This window comes from Mustela nivalis (assembly GCF_964662115.1).
Source record: "Mustela nivalis genome assembly, contig: HAP1_SCAFFOLD_275, whole genome shotgun sequence".
In the NCBI taxonomy this organism is placed as follows: domain Eukaryota; kingdom Metazoa; phylum Chordata; class Mammalia; order Carnivora; family Mustelidae; genus Mustela; species Mustela nivalis.
In genome coordinates this window covers 432,084-448,753 of record NW_028136366.1, presented here as the reverse complement: position 1 = coordinate 448,753, position 16,670 = coordinate 432,084, and positions in this window count along the sequence as shown.

The following is a 16,670-nucleotide window of genomic DNA, read 5'->3' as shown; positions in this document are numbered from 1 at the left end:
AGCCCCAACTCTCACTCCAGCTTGGAAAATTTTAAATAGCTTATCATCTAACAGATCTAATTCAGTGGTTCTCAACCAGGGTGATTTTATGTCCAAAGGATATCTGGCAACGTCTAGAGACACCGTTGGTCACCGTAAGGGAAATCCTATTGATGTCTACTGAGTCGAGGCCAGGGGTGCTTCTAGACATTCTGCGATGCACAGAACAGCTTCCACAATGAGAATTATCCAACCCAGAATGCCAAGAGCCAAGACTATACCTACTGGGACACTTGATCTAACTTCATCTCCCCATTTTACAGACAAAAAAACTGGGGCCAATGTCAATGATATACTCAAGATCATCAATTCTTCAGCAGAGTCTATAGGTGCTGGTTCTATTCTGCGTGCAAGAGATCTTCAGTTTCCCTTTTGTGAACTGAAATTGAGGACTAATTTTTCCATGTTTGTCCTTTCCTCAATGCAATGAGTTCTGCAGTGCCATCCTGGTGGAAAGCAGCTTTAGACAGCAACAGAAAAGCATTCACGTTTGATCTGCATGTTTCACTGCAGGAGACGTGCTCTACATTTGAGTGACACAGATACCTTGCCATGGTTGCATATGGTTTCTGGATTTTATTTGAAAGGAAGGATGCTGTGAAGAAAAGCATAGACTCATGAAGTTCCATTTATTATTTCTTTTTCTTATTCATCACAGGATCAAAAACCTGGAGTGGACATACAGTAAACATGCAAGAAGTTATGGGATATATCCTTTCTCTACTTTTTGGCATTCCTCCTCCTCAGCCCCATCATATATCCCAGCAGGTCAGCATTTGTTCTGATTTGGGGGTAGACAGGGTAGAAGGAAGCAAGGGCTGAGTTTAGAGGTAAGGGAAGTTGAAAGCTAAGCCATGGTCTATATCGAACCATGACCTACTCCATGGAAAGGGGGAGTCTGCTTCTCCTTCTCTCCCTGGTGGACTGAAACCAAGAGTCATAAGCAAGAATCCTATTTGTCCTAGATGCCTGGCAAAGACCTCAGCTCTGTCCTTTGTGGGATCAGTGCCTGCTGTGATTAATGATTCCTTCCGGGAAATTCAGCTGTGCCATTATCACAGTGAGAAGGAGCACCAAGTCCCAGAAAGCTTCTGAGTGAGTTCCACGGGGGCTATGCCCCCAGGGGGATCCTTGAACCATTCCTGGAAATCAGGGGCTCTGGACAACTGAGGACAAATCAAGTCTCATTGGTCATGTATTCAGACTCTCTTGTAGTCACTGAAATCTGTATAGAAACAAAATGGCTCTCACGACTTGATGTCAGGATGGGAACCCAAACAATCTGACCTGGGCACAAGGTCACGAATGACAAGGCAAGAAACAATGCTTAATGTCATTTTGCACTTCATGCTATGTTCTGAGATAACAAACACACATGCACTATCTCATCTTTACAGCAACTCTAGGAAGAAGACAGCATAATAACTCCCACTGTCTATATAAGAAAACCAAAGACCCAGAAATGAGGTTTTCTTCTCAAGGTCATACAGTGACGTGGCAGGGTGTGAACTTAGAATCACATCTGCCTGATGACAAAAAATGCTGCACTCTCATTTGAGGGCTGGAGGCAGGTAGAATCTCACAGACAAAAATAAGGTTTCTCTCCTGGTTTTGTAACTAGGATATTGGTCCCTTATTCCAATACACACATATACCCCATGAGAAGAGAGAGCAGTCCTAACAAAGCAGGACTTTAGGAAGCTAAATCCTGAGTTTTACTGACCAAAGCAGAACTGGCAGAATCTATTGCTCTGATCCCATCTGATCTGAATGCACTGCTCCGTGAATATGGGATCCGGCACCATAGGCCTGTGTGACCGGCAGTTCTAGGCTGCATGCTCTTGGCATCCATGCTGGGCACTGTACTACATCATTTTCCCTCCCATGCAGGCGTCTTCTTCCCCAGTGGGCTGTGCCTTCTTAAGGACCCAGATCCTTTCACTCCTGCTTCAAACCCTCTGCACTGGCTGCCATGATCCCTCAGAGAAGATCCTCCTCCTCTGGAGTCTCTCTGTCTCTACTGGCTCCTCCTCCAACCTCTCCTCTGGAATGCTCTGACAATGCAAATTAAAGGAGGTCACTCCAACTTAAAAGTCACTCAGGGACCCACTGTCTTTCAGCACAACATCCAAAGTCCTTCCTAAACTTATCCCTCACCCTTCCCTCACCAACATCTGGCTCTCCAGCCACGCCCGGTTACCTGCAGCTTCACAGCGGGTTCTTACTCCCCAGTTTTTACTCATGCTCTTCAGGACAGCTGCAATGTCTTTCCCTCACCTTATTCGCCTAACACTATGGCCTTCACAGAATCCCCTCACTTCTCTGAAACAGAAATGGGTAGAAGTGGGTTGTTCTGGGAGCTAGTAAAAAAGAGTCAGAAGATGGAATGAGGTCAAACATTTCTTGACACGTTCTAGGCACTTTACATGTACCATTCCATCTAATCGTCATCAACAACCCTAAGGAACAGCCCGAATTGCTTTCCTGTCACAGGGTGATTAGGTCCTGAGTGTCACACAGGTAGAAATTGATGGAGTCCAGGTAGCCAGAAACCAACAGCTCCAACACAAAAACCCTCCCCACAAGACCAGGCCCCTGGGAGCTACCAAGGTTGCATAATTAATGTGCTGGCCCAGAAGGGGTCACCCACGCATGAGATCACTAAGCTGATGAGTAAATGGCATCATGGAAACCACAGGGCCTGGAAGGGGCCAAATGGAGCATCTCATGCTTCATGCTCTTTATACCGGAAGAACTTTCCTATGATAATATTAACCACAATGTTGAGTAATAATAAAAATACCATGTCTACATAGCTCCCCATAGGCCATCTTCTCTGTGAATTTACATATGTCTACATTTTTTTCATTTAATCCATAAAACAGTCCATTTTGAAGACAAGAATACCGAGGATAGAGAGGTCAAAAAACATGCCTAAGGAAGCACAGGAGCACAGGGTAGAAATAGGGTGATAGTCTAAGGCTATTTGACTCAAAGCCTGTTCTCGGAAAACGCAGGCTATCCTCCCTGTACACTCTTTCACATTATATGCCACCTTCCTCAATGAAGTTGCAATGGCCTTTGTCTGTCGGTATAGGACCCACCAGGAGAGGCCGGCAGGCTGTCTCTCAAGGGACCCCGCTGGATTCATTCATTCCTTGTGCCTCACAAACCCAAGGACTGAGGACCCTACAGTCAGGGGTGTTCAGAGAGACTGAGGCTTACTGGCAAAACTTATGAAAGACAGGCACAATTGACAGAATGAACTCTCAATAAGTGTGTCCACTTACAATGATTATTGGAAAGGCCAAGAAGACCAGAGTGCCTCTGCTGCCATGAACAGCACATTCATTCCTTGTCTGGAGCCAAATGACAATCGTGTGCCCATGAAACAGACATTTGTGGAACCTCTGCACAGCAGTGAGCAAAAGCAAGTATAGCAACAAGGTGGTTAGGTGAGCACATCACCATCTAAACTATGCTGAGCTTCTGTGGGTTGTAGGTGACAGAAGATCACTTGCATTTATTGAAGTAGAAAGGAGAGTTTCTTATATTAAAAAAATGGGGCTATCTCATAATATCCCTGGACAAGAATTAAACTGTGGTCTTGAGAGGGATAGAAGTTAAGAACAAGAAAAACAGAATCCATGAGATTCTCTTTCTCTCAAATATTATATACATATGTATGTGCATATAGATAAATCTATCTATCTACATCTATCTATCTATCTATCTATCTATCTATCTATCATATCTATACTCTGTAAATTTTAGTTGTTAGATATATAAATGACATATATTTTTATATATCTGTTTCTCCTAATTCCTCTCTCTCCTCCCACAGTCTGTCAGATCACCTTTTCTCTATACATCAGCTTCACCCTTTTTTTTTGTAAGTCAGAATTCTTGCTTCACAGAAACTGGTTCTGACTAAATTTAACAGAAAAAGAATTTATTGGAAGGCTATTAGGAAGGCCAAAGAACAAGACAAATAAATGAAAAAATCAACAGGGATAAAAGGAAGCTCGACAGCCAGACACCACCAACATTCCACTGCAGACCAAGCCTGCTAAGGACGCCACTGCTGCCGCTCCTGCGAAATCCTGTCTCAGCTTGTCCACACTCCCCACGTGATGGCACCAGATGCCACGTGAACACAGACTCTACATCACCCCTAGCAAGCTTGTGAGCTTTTGTTATGGAAATATACAATTGCATATAATATACACACATACTGCACACACACATGATATAAACATACAGATAGATACATATACACACACCCAAATAGAGAGAATGGTATAAGGAACTCCCATCACTAACTTAAATAATTCTCAGCTCACAGCCCATCCCCACAGCCCCCATAACATTTTGAAACAACTACCTTCATCCTATCATTGAACCCATGGCTACATCAACACCTGTCTCCAGAACAGGCTTACACAACCATGGCATGACCCACACCTTGGACCCCATCATTCGTTGCTGAGGGCGCTGGCCTGAGTATGCTACGATGCTTAGCAGCACCCCTGGTCTCCATACATGTGGTGCAGAGAGCCTCATCCTCACTTGTGCTTATGACCACTGAATATGTCCTAGACTTTGCCAAACATCTAGGGAGCAAAACTGCCCTTAATGGACACACACATATATATGCTCACAAAACTATACTCACTGTTAAAACATTTCAAAATAATTTTGCAATATCATGACATGTCAAGTCACAGTTCAAATTTAGCAGATTGGGGCGCCTGGGTGGCTCAGTGGGTTAAAGCCTGTGCCTTCGGCTCATGTCATGATCCCAGGGTCCTGGGATAGAGCACAGCAGGGCACCTGCTTCCTCCTCTCTCTCTGCCTTGCCCCTGCCTACTTGTGATCTCTGTCTAAATAAGTAAAATCTTGGGGAAAATAAGACATTTAGCTGATTATGTCATAAATAGTTTGGCTCTCTGTATTTGTTAAATCCTGAGTGAGGATAAGACCCATACCTTGCAATTGGTTAACAAGTCTCTCAAGCCTCTTTTAATTACAGGCCTCACTTTCTCCCTCCTCTTTCTTTACCCTTGCAATTTATTTTCCTAAGGCAACAGGCCCTGTAAGGGTGCCTGGGTGGCTCAGTTTGGCAAAGCATCCGACTCTTGGTTTCAGCTCAGGTCCTGATCTCAGGGTCCTGGGATCCAAAGTCTTGTTGGCAGAGAGCCCAATGTGAAGCTGGATCCCAGGACCCTGGGATCATGGCCTGAGACAAAGGCAGAGCTATAACCCACTGAGTCCCCAGGTGCCCCTATTTATTTCTTGAATCAACCACCAACACCTATTACATGTCAGACATGGCTCTGAGTGTTTTATTAACATTAAATATCATTTCATCTTTACAATCATCTATGAAGTGGGATTATTATCACCCCCATTTCTTCCTTCAGGAAACTTTGACCTACAATGGTAGAGTAACACGGCTCCTAAGAGGCAGAGCTAGGATCAGCTTGGGCCTGGGCATCATGTTTTAAATCACTATGATTAGTCTCCAAGAACCTACAAAAAGTTCAAGTCCTCACCCCAAACCTTGGTTTTCCCCACCCTACAGTCCCCACGTGGCCCGAGATTCAAGGACATTCTCTCAGTTCCTGTAACAGTACACATCCTTCCCTGCTCTCACTGAACACCTTCCCACATCCGCCTTTTATTTCTTAGCCTTCTGGTCTCAGCTTCAACACTACTCAGTAAAGGATAAACTCTAATGCACGCTATATTTTCAGCACTCAATTCAAAATAGTAATGATGAATTTCACGAATCATTATTTCCTTCCTGTGTTTTCCAACCAGTTGGTGAGTCCCTCACACATCCTGTCAGTCCTACTGATCATGCTTTCCAGTCACTGAAGGCCCACCACCCATCCAAAAGGCCATTCCCCCTACACACACACACACACACACACACACACACACACACACACACTCACACACACCCATATTTGGCCCTATCTCAGGTGCACAGTGGAGATCCTGACAACCCCTAGTGGAATGTAACTATTCCAGAGGGAGAACCAAAACTTCTCCCTCATCAAAACTACAACTTACTCGCTTCACGTCAGGTTTTTACAAGGACTTTAGCCCAAGAAGGCCGAATGTCCATGTGCCTGGTTCAGGCCGCATTCCCACTCCTCCTTTCTCACAACACACTTGAGATAATTAGCAGCTCCATAAATGAAGCCCTGTTCTGGGCTCCTCACAGATGGGAAACGAGGGGCACAGGAGCTGACAGATACCTTTTGTCAATCCAGTGTATTCCTGAGACATGGGCTGCCTCCCAGCAAGGCCCCAGCCCCCCAAGGTACCTCTGCACAGAGAAGCATCTTCCCAGGGGCCGCTCAATCAGTCATCCTCTGCGTCGACCTTGAAGAGGAAGTACAGGAGGTGAAAAAGAGCGTCCTCAAACCAGTGACCATGATCTGGAGGTTCTGCACCCACTGGGGCAAGGAAGCGGGATCCGGAGATGCCAGGCAAGAAGCAAGCCTCACAGAAGGCTGGAAAATGGGAGCTGGTCGCCCTGCACTCAGCAGGGGCATCTTGTTGACCCGCCCCCTGTCAGCTATCCTAACAACCCTCCCCCTCATTGGCGCCTGTGCCCACATGCTGATTAGACAGTTTCCCAGCTCCCTAGGCCATTGGAAAGCATCACTGGAAAGCTCTTTGGACCCCGCCCACACAAGCCAGGTCACCCAATCTCTCTCCTTCCCCATTCCCACCTGGTAGGGCCTGGGTCACACCACCATCATTCTTCTCTGCTGCTGCTATTTCTGAGTTTGGCCTCTCTAACTTCTACAAGCTTTAGAAGGCTGTAGAGAGTACAAACCCAGCTTTCTCCCATTGGAGTTGCTTTGGTGCCCTTTTCAAAACACAGTTGGGCTTATTTGTGGGGACTATTCCTGGGTTCTTTGTTCTGCTCTGTTCTTTTTTAAAAAAAAATTTTTTTTGAAGATTTTATTTATTTACCCGACAGACAGAGATTACAAGTAGGCAGAGAGGCAGGCAGATAGAGAGGAGGAAGCTGGATCCCTGCTGAGGGGAGAGCCCAATGTGGGGCTCCATCCCAGGACCCTGAGAACATGACCTGAGCCAAAGGCAGAAGGGGGGAAGGGAAACAGTCTATAATGAGAGAAGGTAGGGCTGTAGCAGAATATGGTTTTACTTCATCAACGACTAGGCTGTGGGTCTTGTGCCTTTCCACTGACCACCCCATTGCCTAATCTGTTTGGCACAAGATCCTGATCCTCAGTATTATGGGGGAAACATACAGGGGACCCCTGTGGTACAGTGAGGGGATCAATTCCCACTTGACTTACACCAGGAGACTTGAAACCATACAGCCATTGCCACAACGGAAGCTCCAAGGCTGATGATGCTGATTTGGGACACTCTGGAAAAAAAAAAAAAAAAAAACCCGGGAAAGAGCAGCAGGGTAATGAGACATTCCCCCACCCCACAGGGTTTTCTTCTTCCAGGAAGAAACAGACCCAAGCATAGGAGGAGTGGAAGAGAGAAATCTGAATACAGGAGGCAGAACCCACCCCCCACCTGCCCTGACTAATTCATCATAGGTTCAAAATTTGACCCAACTGTAAATCTGAAATTTACAGGGGCACCTGGGTGGCTCACATGGTTAGTCAATGACTTTAGCTTGGGTCTTGATTTCCAGGATCCTGGGATAGAGCCACATATCAAGCTCCCTGCTGGGCAAGGAGTCAGTCTGCTTCTCCCTCTACCTCTCCCAGCTACTCACCCTGAGGCCTGCTCTATCACACGTACTTGCGCTCTCTCTCTCTCTCCAATAAATGAATAAAATCTTTGAAAAAAAAGAAATCCAAAATTTACTGAAATAATTTAATTGGCAAAAATAAAAGGAGGCCGACTGGCTTTTGTGCCTCTACATCATAGGTTCTGAGTGAACTTTAATGTTGCTAGAAGGCACTGGTTGCCTAACCTTAATAGACTTATTACGAGGGCTCAAATCCTGTTTATAGCAAATATAATAACCATATTTTCTATCCTCTCTATTTAATGCTTTGACATCTCAGGCCTTGCTGACTTCGGAGGGACTGTCCTTGGCAGGCTTACTGAATTCCTAGAGATGGTCAGCAGCTTGCCTGGCAGCAAACCTTTCACAGGTAATGCAACGAAATCAGAGGCTTTACCCCCAACCATCTCTTGTAAGAAACTCTTACACTCTTGGCCACTATGCCCTGCCCTGATCACCCCAGGGGCAAGGACAGACTACTCCAGACACCACTGTGTCCCAGAACCCACTGAGATGACACAAACTAGGCAGTCTTAAACGTGTTTACCATGAGGGATGGGGCACCTGGGTGGCTCAGTGGGTTAAAGCCTCTGCCTTCAACTCCGGTCATGGTCTCAGGGTCCTGGGATCGGGCCCACATTGGGCTCTCTGCTCAGTGGGGAGCCTGCTTCCCCCACACCCCCTGCCTCTCTGCCTACTTGTGATCTCTCTCTGTCAAAATAAATAAATAAATGTTTTTGAAAAATAAAAAAAAATGAGGGAGCCCAACCAATTTTTTTAATTAATTTTTTATTTTTTATAAACATATATTTTTATCCCCAGGGGTACAGGTGTGTGAATCACGAGGTTTACACACTTCACAGAACTCACCAAAGCACATACCCTCCCCAATGTCCATAATCCCACCCCCTTCTCCCAAATCCCCTTCTCCCAGCAACCCTCAGTTTGTTTTGTGAGATTAAGAGTCACTTATGGTTTGTCTCCCTCCCAATCCAATCTTGTTTCATTTATTCTTCTCCTACCCACTTAAGCCTCCATGTTGCATCACCACTTCCTCATATCAGGGAGATCATATGATAGTTGTCTTTCTCTGCTTGACTTATTTCGCTAAGCATGATACGCTCTAGTTCCATCCATGTTGTCGCAAATGGCAAGAGTTCATTTCTTTTGATGGCTGCATAGTATTCCATTGTGTATATATACCACATCTTCTTGATCCATTCATCTGTTGATGGACATCTAGGTTCTTTCCATAGTTTGGCTATTGTGTACATTGCTGCTACAAACATTCGGGTGAACGTGCCCCTTTGGATCACTACGTTTTTATCTTTAGGGTAAATACCAAATAGTGCAATTGCTGGGTCATAGGGCAGTTCTATTTTAAACATTTTGAGGAACCTCCATGCTGTTTTCCAGAGTGGCTGCACCAGCTTGCATTCCCACTAACAGTGTAGGAGGGTTCCCCTTTCTCCGCATCCTCGCCAGCATCTGTCATTTCCTGACTTGTTGATTTTAGCCATTCTGACTGATGTGAGGTAATATCTCATTGTGGATTTGATTTGTATTTCCCTGATGCCGAGTGATATGGAGCACTTTTTCATGTGTCTGTTGGCCATCTGGATGTCTTCTTTGCAGAAATGTCTGTTCATGTCCTCTGCCCATTTCTTGATTGGATTATTTGTTCTTTGGGTGTTGAGTTTGCTAAGTTCTTTATAGATTCTGGACACTTGTCCTTTATCTGATATGTCGTTTGCAAATATCTTCTCCCATTCTGTCAGTTGTCTTTTGATTTTGAGCCCAACGAATTTAAAGATGGTGAATACTTCGCTATGATAGATTTGGCCAAGATGTTCTGATCAGTGCCTATTTCAACATCCTTACAGGCATGTGTGCCTCAACCATGAAGGACACATGATATACCTTGTTATACAAAGGGCATCCAAACCGCTCTGCTATCATAGGCAACCTTTGTGTGTAGGAACTTACTACACCCATCATTCTCGAGGAACATAGGTGTGACATCACATTTAAGACATCCTACTGTGGGACGCCTGGGTGGCTCAGTTGGTTGAGCGGCTGCCTTCGGCTCAGGTCATGATCCCAGCGTCCTGGGATCGAGTCCCACGTTGGGCTCCTTACTTGGCGGGGAGCCTCCTTCTCCCTGACTCTGTCTGCCACTCTGTCTGCCTGTGCTTGCTCTCGCTTCTCTCTCTATGACAAATAAATAAATAAAATCTTAAAAAAAAAAGACATCCTACTGTGAGGAAATTTATTTGGCAAACTTGTTAAGGACCTACAAATGCGGGGGTTCCTGGCTGGCTCTGTCAGTTAAGTGTCTGCCTTAAGCTCAGGTCCTGATCTCAGGATCCTGCAACAAGCCCTGCATCAGGCTCCCTGATCAGCGGGAAGCGTGCTTCTCCCTCTCCCTCTGCCCCTGCCAGCCCCTTCTATTCTTCTATCTCTCTCTCTCTCTCTCTCTCTCTCATGCTCTATCAACTAACAAATTCAATCTTTAAAAAAGAAAAAAGGACATAGAAGTCCAACATCTTTCAGTACTTTTTGGGTTCTGAGGCAACATATTCCTTGTTTATAAATTTTACAGAAGCCCATTTAGGCTATTACTTGCACATGAGCTCACAATGAAGGCAGGAGGGTCTTCCCTTAACAAAAGGCAAGTAAAAAATGTGCAAGTAAAAATGACCTGTTGAGGGTGACGGGGTGGCTCAGTTGGTGAAGCATCTGCCTTAGTTTCAGGTCCTGATCTCAGGATCCTGACATCAAGCCTGGCAGGGGGGTTCCCTGCTTGGTGGGGAGCCTGCTTCTCCCTCTCCCTTCCACCCCCTCTTCCAGCCAGAGCTCTCTCTTAACTACATAAATAAAATCTTTTTTTAAAAAATCACCTGTTATTGCCCAGGAGAAAAGGCTTCAGCAGCCTCCTCTCTCCTTCCTGGAGTCCCTGGACCACCCATGCTATCTGTCAATTGTCCATGGGATCCCAATGCAAGAAACTGCCCTCCTTGGCCCTGGGTTATAGACCATGAAAGCAGCAGTTGCTGGCCATGCACTGGGCTCTCCTGGAAATAGTCTCTCACAGGCTCTGAGCCTTCCTATCCAGCTGTCTATTATTCTCTGGGTCATGGCACCCCCACCAGCTTAATAGAGTCACCAAGGCCTACTTGCTACAGGCTGAAGCCAAAGTCTGCTTATCCTACCTGCAGGTGGAGGTGGAGGCTTCTGTCCACAGTGCATTGCCAGATTCCATGGTGCTGGAGGACTTCAGCTCTTCCTTCTACCCCTTGGCCACCCAGGGATTTCCTTGGGATCAACTGCATGAACATCTATGGAAGATATTACATTTTGGTTTTGATGACCACGTCTCCCTCCTGCTCACATGACAGCTTCACGTCCTGGAGAAACACCTTTCCTATGCCTTAAGGGTCTCAGATGAAATGGATGTCCAAATATCAGAGTCCACTGTGATGGAAAGCCCGAGTTTGATTAAGATTCAGATGGCCTCAAATGGCCTCACTCCATGTTCTCTTCCCACTCTGCTCCCACAGATCAGATCCTCTGGCCAACAAGGCCTCCTAAGCACAGGTACCAGGGACAGTTCCTCCCCAAGTAGTAAGTTCCAGTTGCCTGACAGCCTGTGGAATGATCCAGCAAGCCAGTCATTCCCTCCTGCAGGAAGTAGGGCTCACCTTCGCTCTCCTCTTACTACATAGTCTGCACCCACAGCCCTTGTCCATTCTGTTCCCAGGTGCAACGTCCCCCATGGCCCTGCATGATGTGTGTGTCCTCCTTCCCTGGGCCATGAGGATAGGTCGGTAACAAATTATGGTGGATCTCAGCTATGTTGCATGCAGACATTGCATAGCTTTAGGGTTGGAATCCCTCCCTTCGCCAACGGGTGAAGAAGAGGATGGAATCTTTCTCACTTGTACCTTTGTCAAGGCACAAAGAGGAGGCTCATGGACTTGAAGTTATTTGGATAATAATCTATTTGGGGCTTGCAAGAATTCACCTGGAGCAAAAGGGCAGCCTTTATGTGAACTATGAAGAGGAAGGCTGCAAAGGCAAGGGCTTGGATGCTCTCTTAAAGGTCAAACTCTAGGCAGTGGGGAAACCCTCCAGTAATTACAGCAGGGAAGTAACATCACATGTTCATCTCAGTTCTTCCTGACAGTAGAGTTCAGAATGGATTCAAGGGAGGCTAAGAGTGGAACCAGCAAGATTGTTAGGGAGTCTACTGCACCAGTCTGAGACAGCAGTGGGTGAATCAGAGCACTGACAACAGGAAAGCAGGGAAGGAATGACCATATTTGGCAGGCTGAAGAGAGAGCAGAATGGAAAATGGAATGAAGTCCTTAAAGAAATCTGAATGGATCCTTTCCAAGGTGCAATGGAATAATTTGCCTCGAAGGGCAAAGGAAGATTTGAAGGGGCTTTTGAAGAAATGAACAAGGGAGTTGACCATGGACATTCCAGGTAAAAACCGCTTACATGCTAATCAAGGGGAGCTATTTGCATAATGTAGGGTAGAACCATAAGCAGCTGGATTTTCTTTTAAAGAATAAGATGGGATTCATTCCCATTTCAAATGGTCTCCAAGGCAGAGTGATTTGGAGGGAAAAAAATAAAACAAGTCAGAGAATACAATACTCCTAACTAGACAAATATACATAAGGCCCAAGAGGACTCAGGTTACCCATAGAGTGCTTTTGCAGACCACAGAAAAGGAAATGATTTTCAAAAAATAGAAACTAAAAAATTAGCTAACAGAAATGAGACTTACCTGGGAAAAGCAAACTTGCCTTTTTTTTTTTTAACCTTATATTCATCTTGTACTTTTGTGCTATTCACTGTTTCCCATATAAGGAGTGAGTACTCGTGTATTTGATAAATTTGGAAGACTAAAACGAGTTGATGTGTTCCCTAGATCAGATATACGAAGACACCTGACCCTTGTGAAAACCCTAAAGCATTACAGACATTATTGGAAGAATCCTTTGACCACAGTCCCCAAGCCCAGCAGTGTTGACTGTCCTAACAAAGTCACCACTGTTCTGGTATCTGGGTGGCTCAGTCTGTTAACCATCTGCCTTTGGCTCTGGTCATGATCCTGGGGTCCTAGGATCAGGTCACAGGTTCTCCTGCTCAGTGGAGAACCTACTTCTCTCTCTCCCTCTGCTTCTCCCCCTGTTTGTGTGCCCCTAATTTCTGTCAAAAAAAAAAAAAAAAGAAAGAAAATCTTAAAAAAAGAAAAAGAAGTCACCACTGTTTTCACTTTGGCAAATACTTCTGCAGTTATTAAATGATCCCTTTTTTGTTAAGTAATAAAACACTATGTTTATTAAGCTGAAAGCAGAACTGCAAATAGTTTACATTTTGAAAAAGGGCATTTGGGATTAAGGTAGACACAGAGTGACTTGGGATCTTCAAAGCATGGTCTCGTCTCTGGCTTGACAATCATCTATTTCTTTGAGAGGTCTTTGGCCGCCATTCCAACCTTCTTGACAGGTGACAGTATATAGGGCGTGTATCTGGGTAAAGAATCAGAGATATTAGAAGAAAGTGCTGCGACCCACCCATTTCCCGTCCAGGTGGGTTAATAAGAGACACAGCTGTGGTTCGGGGCTTGACATCTTTTTTTCCGGGTGTGGATCCCAGAGTAGCATTCAGTCCTGGTGGGCCTTGTTTCTTAGGCAGTTGTCCTGTTCCTCCGGAATCTGGGGGTTTCATGTCATGAGCAGAGGAGTTTGGCGATGGAGAAGCTGAATGAGATTCCGCTTCTAGAAACTGGACAAAAAGTCCTGAAAAAGAATTGGCCACAGCTTGGTGATTTGGCTTCCTAGGTGCATTGGGGGCGCTTCTGGATCCAGGCTCCCAAGTCACCCCACTGGGCACAACTGCAGGCTGCCACAGCTGGTCTTCTTGGATCCCCAGTGTGCTTGCCATCAACACCAACGCTTCTTGCCGTTCCACATCAGCTGCCTGGAAAGATCCCACGAAGAGTCTCCTTAGGAGGGTTTTGTCCACCATTCCTTCAGCCTTACTTACTAAGGTCAAGAGTTTCTTCTGTGTGTCCTCCAGTATTTCCTGCTGGACCTCATTCTGTTTCTTGAACTCTTGGAGTTGGTCCTCCTTCACCTGCAAGTCGGCATTTGTTTGATGCCATCGTCCCTGTAACGACTTCAGTTTTCCTTCTAGGGTGTCTGCCTTTTCCATCCATTCAGCGAGTTCCAGCTTGAGGTTCACTAGCCTTCGATCATAGTGCCTTCCCTCTTCCTGGGAGGCAGCAAGCCGGAGCGCAGCTTCCTCTTTCTGCTGGGTGACCACGTGCAATTGCTCCCGCAGCAACTCCACCTGCAGACTGGCTCCATGGTTGCCCTTTCCCATGGCAGCGGAAGACAAAACGAGTTTTCCCTGCAGGACTGTCACTTCCTCTCTTATCTGAGCCACTTGGTCTTCTGAAGCCAAACATTCCGGGCAACGAGAATCTTGGGCTTCTGCAGCGAGGTGCCATCCTCTCTCCAGCTCCTGGGTTAGGCGCAATTCTCTCTCATGTAACTGGTGACCCTCCTTCTGGTGGGCACAGGTTTCCGTTTCTTTCTGTTTCTGTGCCAACACGACATCATCTCTCTCCTGTTGACCCACAACTGCCTTTTCCTGCTTTGACTGAATGACGTCCATATGCCGTTTCAATTCCCCGCTCTCGCCGTGTTCTTTCTCTCGCAGCAGTTGTTCCAGAGAAAGTGCCCTCTCTTTCATCTCAGCAGGCTGGGATTCCTCCTCCCTCTGCATCTTTGAAAGCAGCCGATTTGTCTCTTGCAAGGCCTGTTTTTCCATGTCCTTTTCTCTACATGTTTCCACCATCTTTCCATTTTCCTCTTTCAGCCGACACACATCCATTTCAAAATCTGCTATCCTCTCCTTCAGGCTGGTGACTGCCTGCCTCAGCAGCTCATTCTCACTCAGTTGGCCCCTGAGCTTCTCCTGTAAAGAAAGCAGTTCCTCACTTTTTGCTGGGATTCAGAGGTCCTGAGCCTGAGGGAAATCTTGTAGAACAGCCTGTTTCTCCTTTTGCTGCTCCATGTGGGAATTGGAATCGCTGTGTTCCTGTGGCTTGCCTTCTCCTTCCCCCGTAGCAGCCCCTGAAGCAATCCGTCTGTGCTGATCTTCCTGGAGGGTTTCAATCTTTTTATCTTTTCCTTGCCCTGATTTTCTGAGCTCTTCTACCTCCTCTCGGAGCACCTGAGAAGACTCACTCACTCGATCAGATTTCATAGCCTTCAGAGAGTCGGCTGCCTCTGCAGAGTCGCTGGAGGGCCGGAGGAAAATCGCTTCTGGGTTCCCTAAAAGGAGCTCCTTGGCATTGCAGAGCTCCCTGATGCGGAGCTGAAGTTGTGCTAGTTCCTTCTCTAGCTCTTGTAAGTTTATTTCATGTCCTTGGTAAGTGTGGATCTGGTCAAGAGAGGTCGTCTGCAGTTTCAAAACCTCGCTGTTGGTGCAAGCCCATGCCTGGAGTTGTCGCAGATCTCTCTGAAGCTGGGATGACTCACGCTTCATATTTTGGACCGTGGTCAGCACCTGCTCTTTCCACTCCTCCATGATCGTCACCCGCGGTCTTAATGTGTCCCATTCCTGTGGAAGCTGCTGGAACTGATCAATAGAAACTCCTCCAACCGTATTACCAGTGCTGGGTGTCTGCAGGATTGTCATTAAAGTCTGGCATTTTTGACTTAACGCATCCACTTCCAGGTCTTTTCTCGAATAATGTGTGACAAATTCCGAATCATTTCTCTAAACACCTCTATGTCACTGCTTTCTATTCTAGTGGACAGTTTTTGATTTTCCTCTTGCATCTTCATCTGGAGTTCCTCTTCTTTGGCAGCAAGTCGATTGGTCATTCTGTGATAGTTCCTTTTCAGATTGCTATTCTCCCTCGTCTTCTCATTTAGGACCACCAAGACCTGTTCGCTTTTCAAAGTACACTCTTGCAATTGGCGCTGAAGTTGTTCCACGTGCCCATTCTGGTAGTGAGAAGCCCCAGAGATTTTCCTAGAAAGATCCTGAATTTCCAAATCCTTTTGCTGGATAATTTGAGTGAGTTTCCCAATCTCCTCTTTGGAGAGCCGATCCATCTGTTGATAGTCTCTAAGTTGTTGGCAGTGCCGGTCAGTGAGGTCTGCTAGCTTCTGCCGGTGGGTGTTTTGCAACCCCGCCACCTCCAGCTGATGTTTGTCCAGCTCCCGCTGCCGCCACTGCTCTAGGTCCCTGATGTGGCTCTTCAGTTTCCACAGTATTTCTGTGTTGATGGTATTTGGTCCCTGGGTGGAACACTGGCACAACTTCCAATGAGTCACTTCAGCCTCCAATGTTTCAATCTCATGGAGGAGTCTACTCATCTGTGTCTGGGTTAAGATGACATCAGCCAAATCCCTGGCATCCCCAGGGAAAGTCCCTTTCCCCAGCACATGTCTCTTAATATCGATGTCCCTGGTCAAAGAGGTTTGGCTGCTGTCCACGGCCCCTAGGGAATGGCCTAGGCCAGAGCCCAGCCTACCAGCCCAGGAGAACATCTGACGGTCATAGAACTGTCCTGGTCCGCGGTACAAAAGCGTCCAGCCCAGTCGGACTACCCCGCCAAGTGTCCCAGAACCCCAAGCTGCACAAGGCTAAGAATCAAAAGACTACAGATGTTTCCAGGCAACCCCTGCATGCCCCTGCCCCGCCCCTTCTGTGAGCTCAGGTGTACCTAAGCATACAGAAGTTACCAGGCAACGCCTGCATGCCCCTCCCCCACCCCCCTCTCCAGAGCTTCCTTGTGCCTAAG